Source organism: Myxocyprinus asiaticus, chromosome 42 (assembly GCF_019703515.2).
Source record: "Myxocyprinus asiaticus isolate MX2 ecotype Aquarium Trade chromosome 42, UBuf_Myxa_2, whole genome shotgun sequence".
NCBI classification, from domain to species: Eukaryota; Metazoa; Chordata; class Actinopteri; order Cypriniformes; family Catostomidae; genus Myxocyprinus; species Myxocyprinus asiaticus.
The window spans coordinates 25,347,974-25,375,887 of record NC_059385.1 but is presented as its reverse complement, the minus strand read 5'-3'; the positions used below and the strand labels follow the sequence as shown (position 1 = coordinate 25,375,887).

Genomic DNA, 27,914 nt, shown 5'->3' with positions numbered 1-27,914 from the left:
TTCCACTACATAGTAGGCCCTCGTGGGGTGCAGTTACTCACCTCTATCCGGGTGGCAGAGGACAAGTTTCAGTTGCCTCTGCGCATCTTATCACGTGGCTCATTGTGCATGACACAGCGGAGACTCACAGCATGTGGAGGCTCATGCTACTCTTCGCAATCCACGCACAACTTACCATGTGCCACATTGAGAGCGAGAACCACTAATTGCGACCATGAGGAAGTTACCCCATGTGACTCTACCCTCCCTAGCAACCGGGCCAATTTGGTTGCTTAGGAGACCTGGCTGTAGTCAGCGTCAATACTCGCTGAGCTACCCAGGCCCCCCACAGTTTCTTATCTTGAAAATTTGCGCAAGAATGCTTTCTCTGCATAATTTTTCGGGTGAAAATTATTGTCCAGAATGCTGCTGAAGCGGCACATTGACGGCCTGCCATGTGGTACCTGTTACTTTTCTCAGCACTGGTCAGGATGGACCAGTCACAGCTGTTTATTATTACTGGTTGAGGATTTTAAAATTCATTTTAAAGAGATTGCTGGGACTTCCATTCGTGGGTGTGAATCCTTGGAACTATCAGTTTGTTTGTTTTTGAATCAGTTTTATTGTACTTATGTCTCCAATTAGACATCAAACATCCTGAGATTTGAATGCAGATCAGTGGAGGATTCATCTTTTTGAGTCATCAAGCACCACTTTGTGGAAGAAAATACTGAGTACTGAAAATACATTCGTAATTTCAATCTGTTCCTCACACAAAGCTTTTGCCGGATTTTAGAAAACTAAAATATGGCACGAGTAATATGGCTTAGATTTATGGTGCTTGGATCTTGACAGTGCCAGTTATATTATATATGTCTCTATTTGTGTTCATGGTTTTTAGATGGTCCGGCCCTGGTACTCAAGTATAAAATAAATGATTAAATGTTTTTAAATAAATTAATCTTTAGCCAGTGACTCAAAGGTCTGTTCCATTTCCTCATATGACATGTATGTCTTTGTTGCTGGACATTATTTGCGCAATAGTCAAAAAATGTACAGTAGTTGTATATTAACTACACTGGAAATGAGTGGCAACAGGAATGCTATTCCAACACTCCTATTACATTTTATGTTACTAATACAGTGTAAAGCCTTGGGTAAATGTAAAGGGACACCAGTGTTCAAGTCAAACAGGGAAGAAGAGCAAAAAGGAGATGAATGTGTTGAGAATGCCAATACGGCATTACCATTGTTTCATTGTGTGTGCTTTCTTGAGATATCGGGATCAAAGAAACCGGGACCTAATTTGCCCCAGTTCATGAAAACCATGTTAGCTCTTTTTGTAGTTGTTTGAGCTGTTTATCCTTACTAGCCCTTGATGTAAAAGAAGTAATGAACCAGAGGTTGCCAAAGAGTCTCGGTAGATCTCTTTGATGTCTCACTGAGTGTTCTCCTGCAGTTTCTCAGTTTCTGTCCCATTCTCTGCATTCTTCATCAGTTGATACTTCCTCTTGAAGAAGCCGAGCTGGGATCACAATGTTTTGTGTTCATTTTTAAAAGCAGAAAAATTTAACCAGGCAAAAAAGGCAAAATCAAGTACCTTCCAAAGCAATGCGACGGCAAGAGCTAATAATAACAGACACCCAATAATGCTTCCTTCAATGACACCAACTGAAACATCACCTTTGGCTCCAGGTTTACTCACCGTGACTTCAACCTGCAATGAAGCTTCAACTCATGAAATGAAAACTTCAGAACATCCTGTAAACGCTAAATAGACCTCTGGTAGAACCAGAAAATGACATAGTTAACTCAACTGTTAGGTCTACAACGTGATGAAATCAATATTTTCTGGATGTGTTTTGACCGTACCTGCAGGTGTTTCTGTTCAATGAAGAGTAAATCTCTATCTCAGCTTTCACAAAGAGTAAGACAGACAGGAAATCAGCCTTCAAACAAACAGACAGAAAACAATTTGAGAATTGTCAGCAAGGAATATTAGACCAAAAGCTGTAAGTCAGAACCAATAGACCTTATTCACGCTAGCACCATCTTTGATTTTTAATGGGAATGACACCGAGGCTGTGAGGGATAGACTGTCTCTTCAATGGCATGAATGGTATAAAACTGTATAAAGCTCCTAGATCACTTCTGATTTTCCACAACTCATGTTGTCTGGAGTTCTTTGTATATTGAATGTTCTTGGACAGATATTTTATCAATGTTTTGTCTGCAGAATGATCCAAAAACTCTTTAAACTGCAGTACAGCCCATTGAAGAGGCTGTAAGGGTGCATATCAGTCAGCTCCCTACTTTAGTAATCAGGGCACTGAGCAGGGAGTCAGCATTTTTAAGGGCTGTCTAAATCGCAAAATCATTCCAGTGCACCGAAACTTTCACTACATAAGAAATCCCACAATACACCATAAAAATTAGGGAGCATCGTCAAAGTCTCTTTAGCAAGTCAGTCCACTGTCGGCCATATTTGGAATGCTCTCAGGAGGCTATTTCCAGTCATGCCAGTGCAGCTCCTATCTACTTGAATGCCGACATCTAAAAAATGGTTGGTCAAGATTACGATCAAAGAGCATATTTTAAATCAGCAGTAAAATCTGACAACGCTGAAATCATAAATTGTGCTTCTTTACCCAGAGGCATCATGCACATTCAGAGTAAGGGGGCATGTGCCCCCTCAGATATTTGAGCCAAGAGGATTTTAAATGGATTATTTGAACTTCCAAAAACATATTTTTACCTTTTGATAATTAAATTGAATGATTATTGCATGTAAAAAAGAATGTGTATGAGGCAGAAATCTTTATTCACATTCAAAATGTATTTTTTTTGTCAGTACAACTGAGTCACATGTTCCGCTAAAGGTGACATCCCGTGGCTGCCTTGGATCGCGCTCACGGGGAAGGTCGAGCACATATGGGAAAGCACGATGTTAAGCTAAATAATTAAATCAACTCGTGCATTTAACCTTTCCTAACTGTGTCTGTCTCAGTGGAACAGTCAATCGTTTTCTAATATAGATTATGTCAATATTTTTGTTTGATCGGTCGCTGTTCAGTTACTTTGGTGCTGAAATGCGTTTGACTGGTTTTGCAGCGTAACACTCTCTTTTCTGCATGTTTAAAGAAAGCAGCAGAATGGAAGGCAGTTTTACATGGTTCCTCTGTAGCAGCAGATTTTGTATCCATTGAGAAAGGTGGCGGGCGGCTGAATGGATTGAGATGACCCGCACTGTTTACATTCTCTCTCTAGGGAAATGCTGTAATGTGTCAAACACTGATGGCAATTGCGATAACTGGCGTGATGAAGAGAGACACTATTCTGTGTTTTCTTGGCATGTTTCAGAAGATGAAAGACAAACAGATATGGTTTGCTTGGTGACATTTCCACAGTATTTGTCCAATCACTGTTATTGTGAACAGTGCAGTGACTCTCACGTCTATGGGTTCTTCTCTTTTATAAAATTGTACATCCTCTTTCCCTTTCCTTGCATAATTTCTTTGCAAATTTTCTGTGAAATATCAAGAACATTTTTTATTATTTACTGTGAAAAAAAAAAAAACAATTCTCTCTGCAGATTATAAAAAGCTGGCATTTAAAACATTTCATTTTAATGTGGTGAGGCCTATGTTTAAAATTCGATGCCCTGTTCAGTACTTTATTTTAAATGCATCGACAGATTATTTATTTATTCATAGCCTACATATGAGCCATTCATTTATTATCGTAGTATTTTGAAACACTGACGTTCAACCTGGAATTTAGACTCTTAGACTATCGTCTAAGAGTGAGTTAGGCTACCTTTTGTAAATTAATGTTTGGTTTGATTGTTCTAAAGTTGATATGTGTAATTTGTTTATATTCAAAATTTATGAATTTTACTCATTATGTAATGAAGACACAAACAAAAAGAGGTATAGATAAAGCATGCATCTAAAGGTGAAAAACACCGCTACACCAAACAAAGCACCACAACAGTATTTTTTTATCTGACTTTTCCGCTTGGATTTTGATTACTTTTTTTTTTAATCCCCTTTTTCTCCCCATCTTATCACGTGGCTCGTTGTGCATGACACAGCGGAGACTCACAGCATGTGGAGGCTCATGCTACTCTCCACGATCCACGCACATTTTACCACGTGACCCACTGAGAGTGTAAAAAGGGGTATAAACCAAAACTATTGGTTCGATGTCTGATTCCAATAGAATGGCCCCTGAAGGTTTCTGCATTGTTCTGTCTTTTCTGAGCACTGAAACAAAAAACATATTAATTTGTACTTTATCAATTGACTTAATTTTATCTGACTCCAATTTAAGTTGAACCTGTAATTTAGATTTAAGCTCTAATTGATTTCTGATCATTCTTTTAGTGTAATCTTTTTAAGTTATTGTTTACTCTGAATCGTCCTAACTTTCATTAACCTTTCATTCGGGCCCCGATTGTCACTCAGAGTTATATGCCGGCCGATTAATTACATAGATCTTACAAACACAAAATAGCCAGTTCCGTTCATAGTCAGCGGTTGCAGGGCTTACTAATATCATCTGGTTCGGTCGCCTATTGCTTGCTCATAACCAGATGATAGTTTTATTTAGTCACATTTCATACAACTTGCTAAGACTGTGATAAGCAGTGACTGGTAGTCTTACGTGGTTTTCTCCTATTCATAAGCGCCAGTAATGATAATTATCCTGGACATAAGTTTGCGGTAACAAAAGGCGTCCCTCGAATCTACCGGTGATAAATGATTTCGGAGGAATACAGAATAAATCAAAAAGTAACAATTTATTTGCCAGGTAGGATTTAAAACATAAGTTTCAAAATCAATCAAAGCCAATTTCACACATGATCAGAATAAACAAACATTCTTAAAATAAAAGACAAGTCAAAGAAACATACCTGGCAATGGAAAACTACACACAGCAATTGTGTGGGATATCTGACTACAGACTCCCTGAGCTCCTTGCCAACCCTCCTTAAATACCAAACAATTCTATTGTTATTTCATATGTGTTTGTTTGATGTTATTCAGGATTTGGTTTACAATTTAAGGGGTTATAAATAGACCTTCGTGATTGTGATTGAGTAGGTCGTTTGATGTTTACAAATAATGCACCTAATCTGATGGTTCCTGCAAGAGATCTGGGAGGGGGGCATGTCCCAGATGCTTAAATCTTACTTGTGATTTGACTTTGCTGAGAGGGAATGAGACCGTTTTACCAGTTGTCTTGAATGATACCAAACATGTATGACCAGAAAACCTTTTACATTACAGAACAGGATAAATTCATAACTTAGTTTTTGGTGACCTTAAAGTGACCTGAGGTGAGAGAGAGGGCAGATGTGAGTGAGATTTGCATTTTATGGTCCTTAATCAGTAGGATGTGTTGGCACAGGTGGAGATGCTCTTCTGTGTGAGAGTTTTATGACGTTGGTTCTCACAGAGCCTTTTGGGTGTTGACATCCTTACAAGAGCGAGAACCACTAATCGCGACCACGACGAGGTTACCCCATGTGACTCTACCCTCCCTAGCAACCGGGCCAATTTGGTTGCTTAGGAGACCTGGCTGTAGTCACGCAGCACGCCCTGGATTTGAAATCGCGAATCCATGGTTGGTAATCAGCGTCTCTACCTCTGAGCTATCCAGGCCCCGATTTTGATGACTTTGACAGTTTTGTGCAAACAAAGGTTATAGTTATTAAGCTTATTTATTTTTTTAATGTCTGTTATCCTATTGAAGGGCTGCGCTTAGTGTCTAAGAAACGCATCTTATTAGTATCTTGTGGAAATTACCCCAACCTAATTATACAGGGCTTTGACTTATCATCGACATAACCCACGACTAGTCGATTTTGAAATTATGCCGTTTTAAACATCCCTAGCCGTTGTGTTGTTGAAATGTAATTAATTAATATATACATTTTAAATCCTAATAACTCATGATGTACTGTTGTATGTGACAATTATAGTTTATTAAAACCACAAAGTTAAAACATGAATTAGAACTGTTGTGCCAGATGATGTCCCAACAATGCCCTCTTAAAATGTAAAAAATGTCCATAAAAAACAACTCCAGGGGACAAATATTGCCCCTTAATGGAAAGGTTAATATATATCACTCTGATATGAATGCCAATAGATACATATGTACTCAAGAAAATTAAAAACTTCAACACAGGGAGCATGCCCGGACCCCCCTTGACAATAACACTTCTTTTCTTGGTCAGGTTGTTGTGCGTACCCTGAGATTAAATCCCGCAGGAATGCGATTATGAAATGTTTTTCTTTAAAAATATTTTATTTAATTTTTATAAAACAGAATGTAATGGTAATAGATACATGTTAAAAAGAACTAATATTACTTAAGAGTGTTTTTAGGTGTCAACCAAGTCCCCCAGCCATGACACCTATTTCAAATCTACTGAGTTTGCATGGATGATTTAAAGAGAAATACAAGACACAAAATACAAACAGTTTTATTTTGTTAATTTTCTTTTAGTAAGTTCATTTAGTTTTATTATCTACACTACCGGTCAAAAGTTTTGAAACACTTGACTGAAATGTTTTTCATGATCTTAAAAATCTTTTGATCTGAAGGCGTATGCTTAAATGTTTTAAATTAGTTTTGTAGACAAAAATATAATTGTGCCACCATATTAATTTCATTATAAAACTAAAATTTAATTAAAAACAAAAGTTTTTGAAATTGATGACTTGGACCAAATAATAAAGAAAAGCAGCCAATAAGTGCCCAACATAGATGGAAACTCCTTCAATACTGTTTAAAAATCATCCCAGTGTGATGCCTCAAGAAGTTGGTTGAGAAAATGTCAAGAGTACATGTCTGCAAATTCTAGGCAAAGGGTGACTACTTTGAAGATGCTAAAATATAACACAGTTTTGATTTATTTTGGATTTTGTTTAGTCACAACATAATTCACATAGTTCCATTTATGTTATTCCATAGTTTTGATGACTTTACTATTATTCTAAAATATGAAAACAATTATAATAAAGAATGAGTAAGTGTTTCAAAACTTTTGATCGGTAGTGTATAACTTACACTGAACATGGAAAACTACATTTACAGTAATTACCTCATTCAGGGGAAGGCTACATATTCACCTTCTTTAGAGATTGGCTTCAGCTCACTCTCTGTTGAGCTGAGACACATTTTGCACTGCCTCTTATGTTGAAAATATGTGCACAAATGAAGTGGCAAGAGCACAAGAAAGTGATGTAAAACTGTCTGAAGATGTAAAAATGCAATCGAATGCAACCATTACTGATACAATTACTAATTAAAACAGGTGTTTTATACAGTTTCCTGTGATTTATACAGCTTGTTGCAGCAATATGAACTTTGCATAAATGGCGGTGGTGGGTTGGATTTGGTTGATCCTGGGTCAATTAGATTGCTGTCCCCACAATGTATTTTTTCAGCCTGTTGAAGGAAATAAAAACAATATTTGTTAATTGTGAAATCAAATCATTCCCACTTGCACAGAAACTGCTTTCAGTGATTTTTAGGTGATTGAAAAATAATAAATGAAGCAATAAATCTAATAATAATTAGATTTATAATAATAATAATAATTGTTTATAAGTTTTTTTTTTTATTATTATTTTTTTGAAAGTATCAAGTACTTAATAATATATAAATACATTTGTTATTATTGATATTAATAAATACTACTACTATTACTAATAATAATACAATTATTTGTAAAGTGCTAAAGTGCTTCACATATCAGAAAATAAAAGAAAAATTAAGAAACTGGTTGTATTAAAAAGAAGTATCAAGTGTAAAAGTGTCACATATAAAGATGTCAAATAAAGCGTGGGTATAAATACTAAAATATGTCCCACCACATAGTTTGCTTCTGCTTGGATCTAACTTTTTAAGTTGCTTTGAAAAAAGCATCTGCTAAATGACTCGATGTTAAGGGAAGGTAATGTAATGAGATGCACTGAAACTCACAGGTGACTTTCTAACCGAGGTCACATACAGGAGGAGGTTTCCTGCTTTAGTGTTGTTTGGCAGTGAGACACTGAGGTAAACAAGACTGATTGGAAAAGTTCCTGTAGAAACCTGCAGAAATAAATACACTCAAAGTAGAAGATCACAGATCTCATAAAAGCAAGTGTGTAGAACATCACCCAGCAGTTGTAAATGACAGGTTGGAACATTAAGATTATGTCCACTACTTAGTTTTCAAAAATAACCAATAGGGTAGTGAACAACCTACAAGCTTTGAAAAAAAAAAAAAAGCATATGCACAACACAGAAATAGCGTCTTAGGAGTCAGGAGTTCAGTTTAGTTTTACCTTAAGACTTCAAAGACAACATTGGCATCGTTTTGTAGGTGATTCAAATTAAAGTCAAAGTTGATCACAAATGTAACCTGTGGGGAAAGAGATCAATACATTAGACTGTCAGTAAGATACACACAGTACTCATCACTGTCTCACCGACTGGTCCATCCTCAGGGCTGAATAACTCACTTGGCAAATGTGTGTGTCTGATTCTTTGATTAAAGTGCACTTTACCTCTGTTCCTTCAATCTGTAATAAAGATGTGAATCCACATAACATATACAGTAACATCTGGCTAATCTTAATATAATTGAACTGAAATTTACCAACAGTACAAAATTAGTAAATTAAGATTGACATTTGAACTGCTGATGTCAAATAGATCTTGACTGATGATGAAAATTGAGCATGTGCACGACTGTAGTTCCAGCTTTGACCACTAAAGGAAATTAAGAAAGCATGGGCCAATTTTAGAAAAAAAAAAAAAATTTGACATCCTGTGAGATCAGTCTGGTTGAACAGTCAATTGTAAACACAACATATTTAGTGTGTGTGTATATATATATATATATATATATATATATATATTAGTTTTGACTGAGCCACAGTCCTTTGAGAACGGGACCTGGACCACAAAACAAAATCCCAAAGAAACAAACAGTGAAAAAATACGATTTTGGAACAGTTCCCTGAATAAATATTATGTCTAGTCCTTGTTAATTTTCCAGAATCATTTTTCATTTCAGGACTAAGCTAAACACTTGTCCATCACACTGACCCACAGAGCCTAAAAACTCAAAGTTACTTCTTGCGACACTTACAAAAAACTCCATGCATTAGGGCTGAAGATGTTTAAAATGGGGTTGGCGCCTGGATGCCTGAGAATGATGTCCACTCTCAGAGCAATTGAGTTGATGAGGTCAGGGGTTTCCTGCACATAGACGTCATGCTCTTCACATGTGTCCTGTACATCAATGCTAAGATCTTTCTGGACGACTTGACCTGAGTTGCTAAAACGACCTCTGGAGCTGACTCAAGACAACTGCAAATCATCATCAAGGGTCAGGTTGTACTTCATATCTGTTTTTATAGAAGAAAGATTTATAAGAATATAAGAAGATTTATGATCTTTTGACCAATGTACTTGTCTCCCAACCATTTTTGTCTTAGATACAGATTTTTGATTTTTGGAAGTATTTCTCAGCTCTTTAGGTCCATACAATGTAAGTGCCAAAATTTTGAAGCTCCATAATCCACATAAGGGCAAAATAAAAGTACTACAGATGACTCTGGTGGTTAAATCCATATATTCTGAAGCGATTTGATAGGTGTGGGTGAGAAACAGATCAATATTTAAGTCCTTTTCTTAATATAAATTCTCATCCCTGCTCAGTCAATTTCAACTTTATTTTCTCATTCTCCTTCTTCTGTTATTGGTGATTCACATCGTTCTTGCATATTGCCCCTTAATGGGCAGGGAGGAGAATTTATTGATTTTTCTTTTCTTTTTTTTTAACAAAAAATGACTTAAATATTGATCTGTTTCTCACTCACACCTATCATATTGTGTCTGAACAAATGGATTTAACAACTCAAGTCATACAGATTACTTTTATGCTGCCTTGAATTATGGAGCTTCAAAATTTTGGCATCCATTCACTTGCTTTGTATGGACCTACAGAGCTGAGATATTCTTCCAAAAAACTTCATTTGTGTTCTGCAGAAGAAAGAAAGTCATACACATCTGGGATGGCATGAGGGTGAGTAAATCATGAGAGAATTAAAATGTTTGGGTGATCTATCCCTTTAAATAATAGTTCACTCAAAAATGTCTACTAAAATGTACTTATCATGTTGAATTAATCAATCATCATCTTCTGTGGAGCACAAAATCAGTTGATAGTAACTTATTCTGAAGTGTAAAAAAGAACACAAAAGTGTCAGAAAAGTAATCCATGCAACTTGTGCATCATATTCCAAGTCTTCTGAAGGCATACAATAGGTTTTAAGAAAAAATATGCTTTTGCTTTTTATGAACGTGCAAAGGAGTCTTCTGCTATGGCAGAAGTCAATATTTTAATGTAAAAAAATGTACATTTCGGCTTGTTTCTCTCCAAAACCTATCGTATGCCTTCTGAAGATTTGAAAAATGATGCACAAGTCACATGGACTAATTTTATGACACTTTTGGGTCCTTTTTTAAGCTTTAAAGTGAGTCACTTCTATGAATTGCCATTGTATTGAAATCAGAGAAAGGGACATCCTTAAAAAACTCCTTTTGTGTTCCACAGAAGAAAGAAAGTAATTTGGGTTTGAAAAAATATAAGGGTGAGAAAATTATTTTGGGTGAACTATCCCTTAAAAGAGCATAGTAAGTTGTCTTACCCACTTGTCCCACTGGATTTATCGGTCTGAATGTTGTGCAGAAACAGACTTTATCTTTGAAGCAGGACACTTGTTGTCCACCGTAGTGACAGGGTTTACTCAGAATACTGATCTTATCAGGGGTGAAGGAAACCTTGGCCGTGACCACTACAATTCCCCTGCTCCTAAAACCACACACATTATACAGCCAGAGAGTTCAAGAATGAATGCATCAATTAAAGCTCAACTGTTTAAGTGATTTATAGGTTTTGGAACAAACAGAACAGTCACACAGTAAGTTGAAGCTTAGAGAATCACTGCGGTGAAAAATGGGAACCAAGAGGACAGCTGAAGCAATCATTTTCTTGGCCACAAACAGATCCAGATATCCCACCATGACTGAGGCGACTGATGCAGCTGTTTCACTCTTAACTCAATTGTCGAAGGTGGGCAGTAAGTGAATTATTGCAAATTAGCATGGTATCCCGTTACATAGGACAGTCTAACTGGGCAGTTTTACAGCCCAACAGAGTATGAAAATCAATTGATACCCATTGTGAAATAATGGCTGATGTGTTGAAATTCTCACCAGAGTTGGACCACCTTCCCAAAACCCCAAAAAGTCGCTTTTCATATCCCCACTGCCATCTAGAGAACACCCAAAGAACATCAATCCTGGGTCCAGTTTTGATCCAAGAATTTTCTGAATTTGTGAGAACATTCAGAGTCTGGACACTTGCGAATATACTGTATTTTTTCTGTGTGGATGATTCTATTGTGTGTTTTGTGTTGTACCTGTGAGCTCTGATTTCCGATGGTTTAGATGGTCTCCATAGAAAATATAAATGGCACCTAGACCATTGCTTTCCAATGGAGCTCAAACCACCACAGCAGTTGATGGCCATGCCAAACTGACTGTTCTTTCGAGAACCCTCCAAAAAACCCTTGTTACTCAAGGTTCCCTAAAAAAACAGACAAGACTAGTACCACATGAGGGGACCGACATAATGACAGAACTTTTGTTTTGGACGAACTATCCCTCTAAATAGAGTTTCATAGGGTGCGTTGGCAGCGTGCCTACAGTATGATGCTTTAAAGTGCTGTCTCAGGAAGCAGCGCACTAGGTTTTGGTACTGACCCAAAAAGTGTTCTCTTTTGATAAGCTCCAATGGACAAGGAAGAGTGAAGATGTGGAAGAGTAAAAGGAGGAACCAGCAGTAGAAAATCAATCACCTTGGTAATGGAGAACAGGTAGACTCTCCCAGTTTCAAACTTCTCTTCACTCATGAACATTGGCGCTTCAACCAGCAGCAGATCAGTCACACCATCAGAATCCACATCAACAGGACAGAGAACACTGCCAAAATAAGATCCGATCTACAAACCACAGACATGATAATTAGACCTATATTTGCCATCCCTAAACTACACGTAAAAGCAAAACAAACTGTCATTGGTCACTTTAAATGAAGATCAGTTGGTATTTTCCTGTCTAAGTGGCTGGTTCTTGGCCAGAAGAAGCTGAAAAGTGGACCAGACATTGCTGTATGCTGTTAGTCAAAAGTCTGGTTATGTAAGACTATAGAGAAACAGTGTACCTGCTCTCCTCACAGTGAATCTACAATGGCAACAACCACATAAAACTGTCTGTTAATAATTAGGTGCATACAACAAAGCCAACTAATGGATACAGCATACAGTAATGCTGACTCTCCAAGTAATGAACTGTGATTTCTGTCCTCCAGGATTCTCTAAAAAGCACTTCTGGGGAAAATGTCTACTTTCTGAGCAGTTTGGTGAACAACAGTCCCAATCCAATTATAAGCTCCGGCTGCACCCAGTATTATCACATCCTACAATTAAAACAAACGATGTAAACTACTAGCAGATGTTTGAAATATCCGAAAATAAACATTGATGGAATTTCATAGCAGACACCTTATTTTTGGTCTGGTGTGCACTGAATCCCACTTGGGACATTTCCATTGTGAAATCAGCAACACCTTTTCCGACACCTAACATAAAGGTAAAATGGGATGTCAGCAAAAAAAAAAGAAAAAAGAAAATTGTGATTCATATGCTAGATGCTTCTCAATAGACCACACATTTCCATTATACAGTATTACCTTTAAAGGAATGCTTCACCCAAAAATGAAAATTCTGTTATTGTTTACTAACGCCCTCAACATTCCCAAACTTGTATTCTTTTTAGTCTTCTGTAGACCACAAAAGGAGATTATACAGAATGTTAAAACTCTTTTTCATACAGTGAAAGTGAATGGTGACCAAGCTCCACAAATGACAAAAATCACCATAAAAGACCATTTATACTATTTGATATTTACATATTCAAGTTTGGCATGTCACGACACGTCAAACATCTTGGTGTGCCTCATTTGAATATTTGAATGATATATGAGAGCTTTGATCTCTAACTTGAATTCAGACCTTACCTCACACAAAACTATCATATGGCTTCAGAAGACTTTAAGTGCGTTTGTAGTGCTTTTGGTAATTTGTGGCACTTGACAACCCCTGCTCACCATTTACTTTCATATAGTATGGAAAAGAGAAGTATCAACATTTTGCTAAACTTCTCCTTTTGTGTTCCATGGAAGAAAAACAATGATATAGGTTTGTAGAGCCGAGGAGGGTGGGGCCGGGCTGGAATAAGACACACCCGGTCCCCAATCAGCCTGATGGGCCGCGCGAGGGTTAAAGGCGGCCGGGGACGACAGTTCGAGAGAGAGAGAATTGCAGGCAGCTGTACTGTGTGTTTTCGGTTGTGTGTTTTGTTTAAATTGTTTATTAAATTATTATTTATATTATTAAGCCGGTTCTCGCCTCCTCCTTTCCACTGAACCCCCTTACAAGGTTTAAAATGACATAAGGGTGAGTAAATTCTGATAGAAATTACATTTTGGGGTTAACTATTTCTTCATAAACAACATACAATAAAATAAACATAATTATGGACCTTCAGTGTTGAAGATTCGATCTCCAAGAGTTCCAACGATCTCTAGAAGTGATTGTGACACATTGAAAAAGTATTTGTCTGTTGGAGAGCTGGCTATTGACTTTATCTCAGCAATGAGTTTACCTGTGTTAGTGTCATTTCTCAGGTAATATCTGTGCTTGGAGCACCTAGATCAGAGCAAAAATACAATCTCTTCACAATATTCAATTATACAGTGGGGTCCGAAAGTCTGAGACTTGTGAAAATGCTTTTATTTAGCATTTCTTTCTAATTTAATTGTTAATTTGACACATTTTCATGACATTATCAGCATCTTTTATTCATTTTACCTGAATTATGTTTCTTCGTTTTTATTATTATTTTTTCTTTCAAAATCCCAATGCTTTCTGTCTATTCCCAGGTTTAAATTAGATTTTGAATACCAGATTTTCAATGTGGACTTTTGAACCATGAAAGTTAAGACCCACATAAGAATGTGAATTCACTCTTTTAATTAGGACTGTTAATGTAACCACAATGCCAAAGCTAGTAATATTTTGGTTCTCACACACCAAAATAAATTTGTCCCTTAGTGCATTATCATGTGACTCTCTATCCATTACCACCACCATCACTTTAGTGGCCCCAAGATGACCTCCATTGTTGGTTAAGAATGCATTCTTTCGGGAGAGTCGTGTGGCGCCCTGCGAGGTTCGGACGTGTAAGCGGCGAGCTCTGCACACTTTGCTAGTTTTAATACTTTTTATGTCATAAACCAGTGAGATTTGATACACCCTGATCCTTACCTGTTCTAGGAAGACAATATGTCAAAGAATCCAAAATCCTCAGGCTCTGGACACATTAAAAGTCACCTATGTGCTCAAGCTGATGCCCACCAGAGGCCGCGGACAAGGGAGTCAATTTGGCCAGAGAAGTGAAGGTGATTCGGCGTGAATTGCTGAACGTGTTGGCAATGCTGATGAAGGTTTTTGCTGACTTGGAGGATCTTGCTGCAATACGTTGATCGATCACTGCCATGGAGATGAAATTCACTGATATGGTTACAAGAGTGGGGGATGTCGAGGAACGGATTGATTATCTGGAGTCGGGCTCTTTCCGAGTCTGCTCAACATAACAGGCCATAAACTGGAAATCGAGCGAGCTCACAGAGTTCTGGCTCGGCGATCTGCTGAGGGAGACAGGCCCTGATCAATTCTGGCCAAATTTCTGAGATCATCCGATAAAGATCTCGTGTTACGCGAGGTGAGGAGTAAAGGAAGGCTTTCTTGGAAGAACCACAGCATTTTCTTGTTCCCAGACTTTGCGAATTTGACAAGAGAGAAACGTGATCGATTCAAGGAATGCAAGAAACTCTTACATCAATGGAAGGTCGCTTTTGCACTGATGTTCCAGGCCAAATTGAGAATAGATGCTAAGGATGGCTGTAAAACATTCACATGCCCACAGCAAGCATTGTCCTTCATAAAGTCAATGGAGTTAAGTCATTTTGTGGTTCTCATGTTGCAGCCGAGTGGACCTGACTCACTGAACATTCACTTGACTGTTCGAGGAACTGAGCGCCTTTTTTGTTTCTTTTTGTGCTGGTTCCGCCTAGCGGCTGGAGTTTGTTTTGTGTAGTAACACTCCTTCGGGACAGTGTTGTGGATAAATCTGCACGTTCTTTGTGCTTATACCTCCTATTGGCTGGAGTTTGTTTTGTAGAGTATTTCTTGCAGGTCATTGGAGTGATTATGTCATTTGTTGCACTCATGTAGCAGTTGAATGGGACGGCTCACTGAATATTTGTTTGACTGTCCAAGGAAAATGTCCTTTTTTTTTTTTTTTTTGCTGGTTCTACTAGCGGCTGGAGCTTGTTTTGTGGAGGAACACACATTCGGGACAGTTATGTGGATGAATCTACACATTCTTTGTGTTTATTCCGCCTACTGGCTGGAGGTTGTTTTATAGATTATCTTTTGTTGTGTAAATCTGTCTCACAAAATTTGTATAGAAACACCGGACTTGAGCATTCCGAAGGCAAAGTTGTCCCGGGGGCCCTCGTAGGCTTACATGGACTGTTTGAGTTTAGAGGGATGGATGCCGGTTGGTGCTGTCGTGCGCGGGGTTAATGCACACATTTTTCTTTTTTCTGTTTGGTTGGTTCTGGGGAACGTTGGGGGTCTGATTGTTGCACTAATGTTGGAATGTGATCTTTATAATTTTATTTTTGACACACAATCTATTTTTTCTAATATTTCAAAATGTAAGTATGAGTGGATCCATGTGAAATGTGAATGGGTTGGGGCACCCCATAAAAAGAAGGAAAGTTATTTCTTTTCTTAAATGTAAGAAATATAATATAGTGTTTCTTCAAGAAACGCATCTTTCCCCACATGGAGACATGTTTTCTTTAGTGCTGGCACAAGTAAGAGCAGGGGAGTCATTACATTGATAAGTAAACATCTACAATTCAAATGTCTCAAACAGATTAAAGATAAATTAGGATGAGTCATTATTGTTTTAGCAGAAATTCAGGGGCAAAGTCTTATTTTGGCTAATATTTACACACCTAACGCTGATGATCAGGGCTTTTTTTTATAGATCTTGAAGGGATGTTGCAAGCTGCTGGCACCCCTCATGATATAATATAGGGAAGAGACTTTAATCTATTGATTGACTCAATCCTTGACCACAGTGAAGTAAAAGTGTGTAAGCCCCCTAGAGCAACATTGATGCTTCACAGGATGTGTAAAAATCTTGGTCTTACAGATATTTGGAGACATTTGAACCCATCTGGTAGGGACAATAAATTTTTTTCATCAGTTCATAAGATTGATTCTAGAATAGATTTTATATATATATATATATATATATATATATATATATATATATATATATATATTTATATATCTAAGTCCCTCATTTCATCTGTTGTTGATTGCTCAATTGGAAACATCTTAGTCTCAGATCACACCCTGGTGTGTTTAGAGATGTTGCCACATACGGAGAAAAAGAAATCATTTAGATGGGGCTTTAATGTATCCCTTTTGCAAAATCCTGAATTCAGTGTTTATATGGAGACCAATTGGTCCTCATTATCCTCTGTGGGTGTGGCTTGGGAGGCACTTAAGGCTGTTCTTAGGGGTCGGATCATACAGTATGACTCATTCACCAAAAAATCCAAAGCACAAGAACTTGTGGAATTGGAAGAAAATATTAAAAGTGCTGACGCAGAGCTGAAGCGCCAAATGTCATCTGATGGCCTCAGAGAACTGACCTGATTGAAATATAGATATAATACTATTTTGTCGCGGTAGATGGAGTTTTGGCTATTCGGGGGACAAAGCAGGGAAGCTTTTGGCTAGCTATATAAAGCAGAGAGAGTCTTTTTCTACCATTCCCTCAGTGAAATCTGCTGGTGGTGAAATATTTACCTCGGCCATTGATATTAATAATGCTTTTAAAGAATTCTATCTTGATCTCCATAGTTCCACATCTTCGTCTACTGTTGAAGATATTAGAAACTTTGTGGAACCATTAGATCTCCCTAAACTGACGACTGAGCAAAAAATTCTCTTGATTCTGAGATAACCTTGGAGGAGCTTGGCGAAGTAATTAAGGCCTTGCCTACAGGCAAGGCTCCGGGGCCATATGGCTTTGCCGCTGAATTTTTTAGATCTTACGCTACAGAACTGGCTCCAATTTTGCTAGAAGTTTATACGGGATCATTAAAGAATGGAAAGCTTCCGCCAACCATGACACAAGCTAGGATAAATCTGATTCTTAAAAAGGACAAAGATCCAAGCATTACTGTCCGATTTCCTGATCCAGATAGATGTAAAAATATTGTCAAAAATTTTGGCTAACCGATTAAGTAAAATTATGACATCTCTTATACATATAGATCAGGTGGGGTTTATTCGGGGCTGCAGCTCTTCTGATAACATTAGGCATTTCATCAATATCATGTGGTCAGTTGCGAACGATCAGACACCGGTCACTGCCATCTCACTTGATGGTAGGGGGGAGGGGTTTAATGTATACATTGATTCCGTATTTTATGTTATGTTTGTTTGTCTTATGAATGGAATCAATAAAAATTGTTAATAACAAAAAAGAATGCATTCTTTCTATAAAATCCCAAAACATCCAGACATGCACAAACCAAAAAAAGAAAAGGAAGTGTTACAGCTGTTAGAGTATCTTTAATTTTTTGCTCAAAAATCTACTTTAGTCACGTTCATATGGGGTGCATTCACTGAACAGGTCCTCCACTTTTGCGAGCTGTGTTTCAGCACAAAACTTGCATCTTATTCACTAACAAACTGCTATAGTTGTGCAATGCATATTTTTAAATATACCCTGCTCTTATTCTTTTCAGAGCAAACACTCCTCATCTCAATGTAAATGAGGTTTATTACAGATGCTTATTTACACTCAGAACCAGCATGCGAGATGGAGAACTGCGATGTGCAATTGGCGTTCAACATAGGTTTGTACTGTTTTGTGATTTCCATTATTCTTAGTGAATCGGATGCTGAAACAATAAAAATAATAATAATAATTTAAAAAAAATAGCAGCAGACACAATTCATAGTGAATTTCCCCTGAAATTAATACATACTACATTGTATATGGTCTTAAAGGGGTCATGACATGAGGAATTACATTTTCTTTGACCTTTTAACATATGAGAGGCCATTGCACTATAAAAACATACTGAAAGTTTCAGAACTCAAAACTTTCTCACTGCAAAAAAGAGCATTTGTTGAAACTAAGCTGCCAAAATGACTCGTTCTCTACTTCTTCCACACTGTGATGTCACACTGTGGTAGACATCTGCATCTGACCACCTCCACAACACATCAGTGCCTACTTGCCTACAGAGTGGTGGTGGCATAGTGGACTAAAGCACTGAACGTCATGGTTACTGGTGTAACCTCCGTTCCCTGATGGAGGGAACGAGACGTTGGTGTCGATGTAGTGACACTAGGGGTCACTCTTGGGAGCCCGAGACACCTCTGGTCTTTGATAAAAGGCCAATGAAAATTGGCGAGTGGTATTTGCATGCCACTCCCCCGAACATACGGGTATAAAAGGAGCTGGTATGCAACCACTCATTCAGGTTTTACGCTGAGGAGCCGATATAAGGTCCGGCCATTTCAGCGGGTAGTTCAGCGTTGTGGCAGGAGGGACCAACGTCTCGTTCCCTCCATCAGGGAACGGAGGTTACACCAGTAACCATGACGTTCCCTATCTGTCACTCACTCGACGTTGGTGTCGATGTAGTGACACTAGGGGTCCCTATACAAAACGCCACAAGGCTGAACTGTGTTACGTGAACTGGCGGTGTGTGGTGGGCAGACTTGCTGTGTGCCTCATAGCCAGCACACCAGGTCGACACGTAACCTCCCCCAACACAGTTATGAGTGTCGAACGGCCCTTTTTGGGGACAAGTCGACTACCCAGAGATAGAGACAGGCTTAACCCAGTCATGGCCTCTTTCCCCTTCTCTTTTTCCACTCCCTAAAAAAGAAGGGGGATTATCCGACTGGGCCGCCAGGTCTAGTCGGGGGGTGTCCCTCCCAAGGGGAGGACACCGCGGAGACCACACCTCGCCCCAAGAGAGGGGGGATATTTAAGTGGAAGAATACATCACATGGTCTTTCCAACCATGTGGAGAGCCTTCAAGGTAGATCCTACCCAATGGGGGAGGAGTTACTACAACATGGAGACTGAGGGGCTCTGCCCAAGGAAGACGCAGTTTGCCAGTAGGGAAACGAACTAGCGGAAGATATAGATCGCATGGGGTTAGCCTTACAGGGAACCGCCACATGCGGAGCACCTACCCCAGAACCGGGCTCTTAGTTAGCGCGTGTACTGGGCCGGCAGCGAGTCTCTCCGAAAACTCGACTGCCACAGGGCTCGGAGGAAGTCAACCAGGGAACAACCTTTGTGAACACTACTGGGAATTAACAGCGCACGTCTTCAGCTCAAAAGGAGGTGGAAGGCGCTATGTGCAAGCGATACACCCGGCCGGCTATCCCGGGCTTATCCGCTTGTGTTGCGTGCCACTACCTGGGACGAAACCGGTTCCACCCGTAGGTTGTAGAACCTTGCAAAGGTGTTGGGTGTTGCCCAGCCCGCTGCTCTGCAATGTCTGTTAGAGAGGCACCTCTGGCCAGGGCCCAAGAAGCCGCTACACCACGAGTAGAATGGGCTCGTAGCCCTACCGGGGGCGGCATGTTTTGGGCGAGACATGCCATAGTTATGGCGTCAATGAGCCAGTGGGCGATCCTCTGCTTGGAGACAGCGCTTCCTTTCCGCTGTGCACCGAAGCAGACAAAGAGCTGCTCAGAGAGTCTAAAGCTCTGCGTGCGATCCAAATAGATGCGCAAAGCGCGCACCGGACACAGCAACGCCAGGGCTGGGTCTGCCTCCTCCTGGGGCAGCGCTTGCAGGTTCACCACCTGGTCTCTAAAAGGAGTGGTGGGAACCTTGGGCACATAGCCCGGTCGGGGGTCTCAGGATCACATGAGAATAGCCCGGACCGAACTCCAGGCACGTTTCGCTGACAGAGAACGCTTGCAGGTCACCTACCCTCTTGATGGAAGTGAGCGCAGTCAGGAGGGCAGTCTTCAAGGAGAGTGCCTTAAGCCCGGCTGACTGCAAAACTCAAAGGGGGCTCTCTGTAGACCCTGAAAAACTACAGAGGTCCGATGAGGGAACAAGGCGTGGCCTGGAGGGATTCAGCCTCCTGGCGCCTCTTAGGAACCTGATGATCAGATCATGCTTCCCTAAGGACTCACCGTCGACTGCGTCATGGTGTGCTGCTATGGCAGCAACGTACACCTTCAAGGTGGAAGGGGACAGCCTCCCTTCCAACCTCTCTTGCAGGAAGGAAAGCACTGATCTGACTGCGCACCTCTGGGGGTCTTCCTGATGGGAAGAACACCACTTAGCGAACAGACACCACTTAAAGGCATACAGGCGCCTCGTAGAGGGAGCCCTAGCCTGAGTGAATGTGTCTACCACCGCAGGTGGGAGACAGCTTAGGTCTTCCACGTCCCGTCCAGGGGCCAGACATGGAGATTCCAGAGGTCTGGGCGCGGGTGCCGGATGGTGCCCCTTCCCTGAGAAAGAAGGGCCTTTCTCAGGGGAATTTGCCCGGGGGAGCTGTCACGAGGAGCGTGAGGTCCGAGCACCACGTCTGGGTGGGCCAGTAGGGTGCTTACCAGGACGACCTTCTCCTCGTCCTCCCTGACCTTGCACAGGGTCTGTGCGAGCAGGCTCACTGGGGAAAACGCATATTTGCGAATGCCAGGGGACCAGCTGTGTGCCAGCGCGTCTATGCTGAGGAAGGCCTCGGTGAGGGCGTACCAGAGCGGGCAGTGGGAGGATTCTTGGGAGGCGAACAGGTGCACCTGTGCCTGACTGAATCGACTCCAAATCAGCTGGACCACCTGAAGGTGGAGTCTCCACTCTCCCTTGAGGGTAACCTGTTGTTACGGCGCATCCGCCGAAGTGTTGAGGTTGCCCGGGATGTGAGTGGCTTGCAGCGACTTGGTGCTGCTAACTCCGTTGGAGGAGACAGCGGGTGAGTTATGACATACAGCGGGAGCGCAGACCGCCTTGGCGGTTGACATATGCTACCGCTGCCGTGCTGTCTGTCCGAACTAGCACGTGCTTGCCCTGGATCAACGGCCGGAACCTCCGCAGGGCGAGCAGAATTGCCAGTAACTCGAGGCAGTTGATGTGCCAACGCAGCTGCGGACCCGTCTAGAGGCCGGCAGCTGCGTGCCCGTTGCCAACAGCGCCCCAGCCCATTTTGGAGGCGTCTGTCGTGACCACGACGCGCCTGGAGACCAGTTCTAGCGGAACACCTGCTCGTGGAAACGAGAGGTCGGTCCAAGGGCTGAAAGACGGTGACAGACCGACGTAATGGCCACGCGGTGTGTCCCGTGGCGCCATGCCCGTCTCGGGACTCGAGCCTGGAGCCAGTGCTGAAGCGGCCTCATATGCATCAACCCGAGCGGGGTGGCCACCGCCGAGGACGCCATATGCCCCAGGAGCCTCTGAAAATGTTTCAGTGGAACCGCTGTTTTCTGTTTGAACGCCTTCAAACAGGCCAGCACTGACTGGGCACGCTCGTTCATAAGGTGCGCCGTCAAGGAGACTGAGTCCAACTCCAAACCGAGAAAAGAGATGCTCTGAACCGGGAGGAGCTTGCTCTTTTCCCAGCTGACCCGAAGCCCTAGTCGGCTGAGGTGTGAGAGCACCAGGTCCCTGTGTGCGCATAACCCGTCTCGAGAGTGAGCTAGGATTAGCCAGTCGTCGAGATAGTTGAGAATGCGAATGCCCACCTCCCTTAACGGGGCAAGGGCAGCCTCTGCGATCTTCGTAAAGACGCGAGGAGACAGGGACAGGCCGAAAGGGAGGACTTGTACCGATACGCCTGACCCTCGAACGCAAACCGCAGGAAGGGTCTGTGTCGAGGAAGGATCGAGACGTGAAAGTACGCATCCTTCGAGTCTACCGCCGCGAACCAATCTTGATGCCGGACGCTCGCTAGAATGCGTCTTTGCGTCAGCATCTTGAACAGGAGTCTGTGTAAGGCCCGGTTCAGTACTCGCAGGTCCAAGATTGGCCGCAACCCACCGCCTTTTTTCGGTACAATGAAGTAGGGGCTGTAAAACCCCCTCTTCATCTCGGCTGGAGGGACAGGTTCTATCGCGTCCTTCCGTAGGAGGGTAGCGATCTCCGCGCAAGGTAGCAGCGTTTCCATCTTTCACCAAGGTGAAGTGGACACCGCTGGACCTGGGCGGATGCCCAGCGAAGTGAATCGTGCAGCCGAGTCGGACGGTCCGGACCAGCCCTCGCGACGGACTGGAAAGCGCAAGCCATGCACCCGAGTTCCGCGCAAGGGGGACCAAAGGGACAACGGCATCGGATGTACCGGCGGGTGGGGCCTCGCGGCGGGGCGGAGCTTGAGGTGCCACACCCCATCGTGGCCGTGCTGAGTCCGAGGACATCGAAGCACTTACCTGGCTCCTTGTGACCACCCCCGGAACAGCCTGGGACGGGGGAGGAAGAGGCCTGTCCTCATGACCCGTGGAGACTGTCACATCGGGGGCGGATTTGTGCCACAGCTGGGCGCTCAGGGCGGGAGACCGCCGCTGGAGCGCCAACCTGCCAACTGGAGTGGTGGACGGTGGTCGTGATGCCAGCCGTACACACCGAATATGTGACCCAGGGAACAAGGAAACCACTCTTGCGGAGCTCTTGAGTACTGCAGCCACTTGGGCATGCAGCGCAATTAAATGCAAAAGGTAACAAAAAGAAGATCTGCTTACCAGCTCCAGAGCAGCGGGTTTCGTTGTCCCTGGGTCGCCCGTCTCAGGGGCGCTTCGAAGACCTCCGTGGGTTCTTCGGTGCCGGCTGTGAGACGGGTGGCGTCGGCTTCCTGCGGTGGGCTCCACGCCGGGGCCGGGCCGGAGGGGCGGGCTGCGGCGGAGCCGGTGCAGTCACCGCAGGGGGACGCCTTCGGCGATGAGTAGATGGGGGGATCTTGAGCCACGCCGGGGCAGGACAAGCCGGCTAGCATCCATCTACTGCTCTACCATCGAGAACTGCTGGGCAAAGTCCTCGACAGTGTCGCCGAATAGGCCCGCCTGGAAAATGGGGGCAGCAAGGAATCGTGTCCTGTCGGCCTCACCCATCTCGACCAGGTTGAGCCAAAGGTGGTGCTCCTGGACCACTAGTGTGGCCATCGTCCGCCCGGGAGACCGCGCCGTGACCTCCGTCGCTCGGAGAGCGAGGTCGGTCGTCGAGCGCAGTTCCTGCATCAATCCCGGGGCGGAACTACCCTCGTGCAGTTCCTTTAGCGCCTTGGCAGACTTGCAGGAGAGCCATGGCGTGCAGGGCGGAGGTGGCTTGTCCAGCAGCGCCGTAGGCTTTGACCGTCAGAGACGACGTAAACCTACAGGCCTTGGACGGGGGCTTTGGGCACCCACGCCAGGTGGCGGCGCTCTGCGGGCATAGGTGCACCGCGAGCGCCTTTATCCACCGGGGGATTGCCGAATAACCCTTGGCCGCCCCACCATCGAGGGTAGTGAGAGCGGGAAAGCTGAAAAGATCGGGACCGGGCAGTAAAAGGTGCCTCCCGCGATCTTGTCAGCTCTTCATGCACTTCCGGGAAGAAAGGAACGGGGCGGGGCGTGGCTTTGAGCGGCGCCGCGAGCCCAGGAACCAATCACAGAGCCGCGAGGGTTCAGGGAAGAGCGGTGAAATCCACTCTAACCGACGCTCGCGGCTGTCCGGGAAAGCATGTCGTCATCTCCGCGTCAGCCTGTGACTGGGCGATCGACCCCGAAGGGAGGAGCCCAGCCGAGGCTTCCGACTGGACGAGCCCGCTCTCCGATGCTGCGCTCGAGAGCTCATCACTTTCGCGGGCTCCGAATAAGAGGTCGAACTCGCCGTGAGACGAGCCGGCGGACTCACCCGGAAGCCCGATCGGGGCAGACGAGCGTGCTGGGGAATGGGAGTTCCGCGGGGGGATACCCGGCGGAGGCGGTCCCATTGGGGTCCCCAAATCGCCCCCAGTGCTAGCCGCGCTGGCCTCAAACCCGTGGGTAAAAGGACCGAGGCGGGAGCCTCTGGGGTGGCTCGCTTCCTTACGAAGGCGAGCCGCGACCGCAACGTTGCCATGGACACATTCTCGCAATGAGAATGTGACCATCCACGAACGCTGTCTCCGCGTGAGCAGTGCTCAGACACGAAAGACAGTGATCGTGACCGTTAGAAGGCGAGAGATAACGAGCACAACCAGGAATAACACACAATCGGAAAAGCATCTTTAAAAAGACGCGTCTTTAAAAAGACGTTCCGTGTGTGCGCTCTTTTAGAGAAATATATACTCTTTTAGAGGGGAAAAATGCTCTTTCAGAAAATATACTCTCTTGTTTTTCTGCCGAAGCGCCCAGGGGCGTTCTCTGCAGTGCACCAGTGCAGAGGAGGGAGAAGCCGCTGAAATGCGCCGTCAGATCCAGCAGAGGTGAATGAACAGTAGTATTCAGCTCAATGAGCATGACCGTTCGGCTCCGAAGAGAAAATCTGAATGAGTGGTTGCATACCAGCTCCTTTTATACCCGTATGTTCGGGGGAGTGGCATGCAAATACCACTCGCCAATTTTCATTGGCCTTTTATCAAAGACCAGAGGTGTCTCGGGCTCCCAAGAGTGACCCCTAGTGTCACTACATCGACACCAACGTCGAGTGAGTGACAGATAGGGAACTGGTAAGCAGAAGGTTGTTGGTTCAATCCCCATAGCACCACCATTGTGTCCTTGAGCAAGGCACTTAACTCCAGGTTGCTCCAGGGGGACTGTCCCTGTAATAAGGGCTATAATAAATGCTTTGTAAGTCACTTTGGATAAAAGCATCTGCCAAATGCATAAATGTACTTTAACTTGTCACTTCTGTAACCCCACCCAGTAGAGGTGAACAGTGAGAGTGCAGGTCAAGTAGAGAGCTACTGTATTATGAAAAATAAATGCAAACAGCAAAGAAACGTTTCTAAAAAGCTTTTTAAATTATTATTTATGTTATTTTTTAAGGGTAATTTCTCTCATTTAATTATTAATAATTTTTTCATTATTATTTTATTATCTATCAAAATGAAGTCATAGCAGTTTGTATGAAAGAACACAACACGTTTCGGATGTGTTACACACGGTTTACACATGGTCGGGAGCAGGTACAAATTTTGAGCATGCCGACTAACGTTTTGAAAATATGAAAACTTTCATGAATCCGAAAATTTACATCAGACCGGCTTTACGAATGAGTTACACGAAAATTCATTCTGCTCGTGTTTCATGAATGATGACCATTCAATCTAAAGTGGAGGTGCTCCAAACGTATTAAGTCATTCATACCTTGCAAAATCAATGGCTTTGAATGTATTTGTCTCTAATCCTTTTTTCTGCTGAATATTTGAAGCGGCTTTAATCATGGCCTCTTTTGTCTTGTAAGAGTTCAGATAGAACTCAAAGGAGCTATCAACAGCATACACTGACCTGTTCAAAAGAAACAGATATACAAACATCTTACATAAACTAGGTATAGAAAAGCAACAAAAGACAAACCCAGGTAATAAGTACACAACCTGTTTTCACTTGCCTGAGTGCTATGAGGTCCAATATCTAAGCTTTCCAACAGTTTCTTGAGGAAACCAACAATTGGATCCCATGGGTGTATACTGTTGAAGCCATCCAAAACAATGGCAATGTCCATAAGACTGTCACACTCTGTTTCAGATGGAACAACACTCACGTTAATATTTTGCTACTATATAATATCATTTATGATATACTGTCGGTGAACTGTGACAGTACACTTCCAGAGAGAAGAAATAAAACTGTCTTCATACTTTGAAGGGCAGTAGAGAAGGCCGACTGCAGTGAAAACTGTGGACTCACTTCAGCACAGACTCCTGGGTAAAAATACAGACTGCCTCAGAGCTGGGCCCACAGAGGACCACATGTCTGAAACACACACACAGATAAAATTGTATGTGATTTTTTTTAATGTGATTTAAAAAAAACAGTTTGTGGTAAATTTGTGGCAATTTTTTCCACAGGTGTTTGCCAGAACAGTATATTTTTATAAGAGTACTATGTCATATATGGGTACCAGTGCAGGTTATTACAGAATTTAATAAGATAATATTTGATTGTGAAATTATGATTTCAGATGCAAAGTGTCCCTGATTATGAATTTTACAGCATGGGAGAAACAACCTACACAAAATATCAGAAAATAATTTCTTACTATAAATCCGCCGTTCTTGGTTGTTTGAGTGAGAGTGAGACCTAAACTCATGTTGATGTTGTTGCTGCTGGAGACAGTTGGCATATCAACATTATCTGTGAGAACATTAAATACGGTGACATCTTTATCTATATGGGTGTTAATTTACAATACACTTACTAAATTTTTAGCAGGCTAAAAGTCCAAGGATTTGCTTTGGAATGTCACTGCAGCTCAAGATCAGGGGCCTGATGTATAAACGTGTTTTCCACGCTCATATCGGGATTTATAAAAAATAAACTTAGCGTAAATATGTGCGCACCGTACGGACACTCTTGACTGTGCGTACGCACTCTTTTACTGGTGTGTGTGTGAACTGACGACTCGAGCTGGACAAATAATGAACTGAACAGACTGATTACAAACTCTGATTTTCATTTAATTCACATTTAAAAAAGTATGTAGTTAAGCACTTGAAACAGAAGTAATCGTTATCAAGCCAATAGAAGGCTAAATTATTTTATGTAACTAGTAGTTGAACGGACCATTGGAGAGACATGTCTCATCAGAAACAGTTTTGTACAGCTGCAAACAGGTACAGCAATGCATATAAAATGTGCATCAAATGTGCTGCCTGCTCCTCTTCATCCCAAATATCGCAATGAAACCCCCATTCTAGTCTAATAAAAACATGCTGAAAAGTACATTTGCCGTTCAGCTGGGGTGTCTGTGTGGGTGTCTCGTGCCGATTTTGATTTTCGATTTTGAGTGTATCCCTTCCATGGAGAACCCAACAGGAGCCTGAAAAACAGTGAGAGGTGTTAGATAGTTCTACCATCCTGAATGAAAGGTTTAGCTGAGATTGCAGAGTACAAAACACATTATTTTACTGGATGTTCTGGATTGTCTATATTTAACTTTTTTATTACATGTAGGCTAATATTTATATTTTTATATTTATAGTTTCCTCTATTTTTAAGTTTATAGAGTTTGGGGAAGGGCAACTGTATCTGTTTGTCTGCAATAGTATAAGAGAGGATTGTTTGTGAATATTGTTCATTGTTATTTTAGCAGTTGAGCTTGGTGATGCTAGTGGCTAAATTACACACATCACCTTTAATGACTAGTGATAGCACAGTAGGGTGTGTGTATCTGAAAGCATATCTAAGTTTATGTGAGTGTAGGTGCAGGCAGCTTCTTTATATTATACATCTAAACACACCCACTAAATTACACAGAACATCACTAGGTCACTTAAGCATGATAAGGTGCTCTGCCCAGACTAAACACATCATTCCTCAAACAGTGACACACAAGCTTACTTCCCATCCTATGAGAAAAACAAAAACAAAACAAACCTGCCTTTAAAGGTGCACTCTGTAATTTTTCCTCATGAAAAAAAAAAGGATTTACTCCCAAATAAATAAATTGTAATTTTGAAACATATGTATAAATCATGACTAATCACATGA

General features: G+C 42.3%; 1 protein-coding gene and 1 pseudogene across 1 annotated transcript in view; both read right to left on the bottom strand.

Moving 5' to 3' along the window:
- Positions 1 to 105: 105 nt before the first annotated feature.
- LOC127432320 (integrin alpha-2-like) overlaps positions 106 to 27,914 on the bottom strand; it is a 28,047-nt pseudogene continuing 238 nt past the window's right edge.
- LOC127432851 (integrin alpha-2) overlaps positions 26,986 to 27,914 on the bottom strand; it is a 30,890-nt gene continuing 29,961 nt past the window's right edge. The window contains exon 32 of the transcript XR_007895803.1: positions 26,986 to 27,243. The gene's annotated coding sequence lies outside the window, so the exon portion shown is untranslated. The remainder of the gene's footprint in view (positions 27,244 to 27,914) is intronic.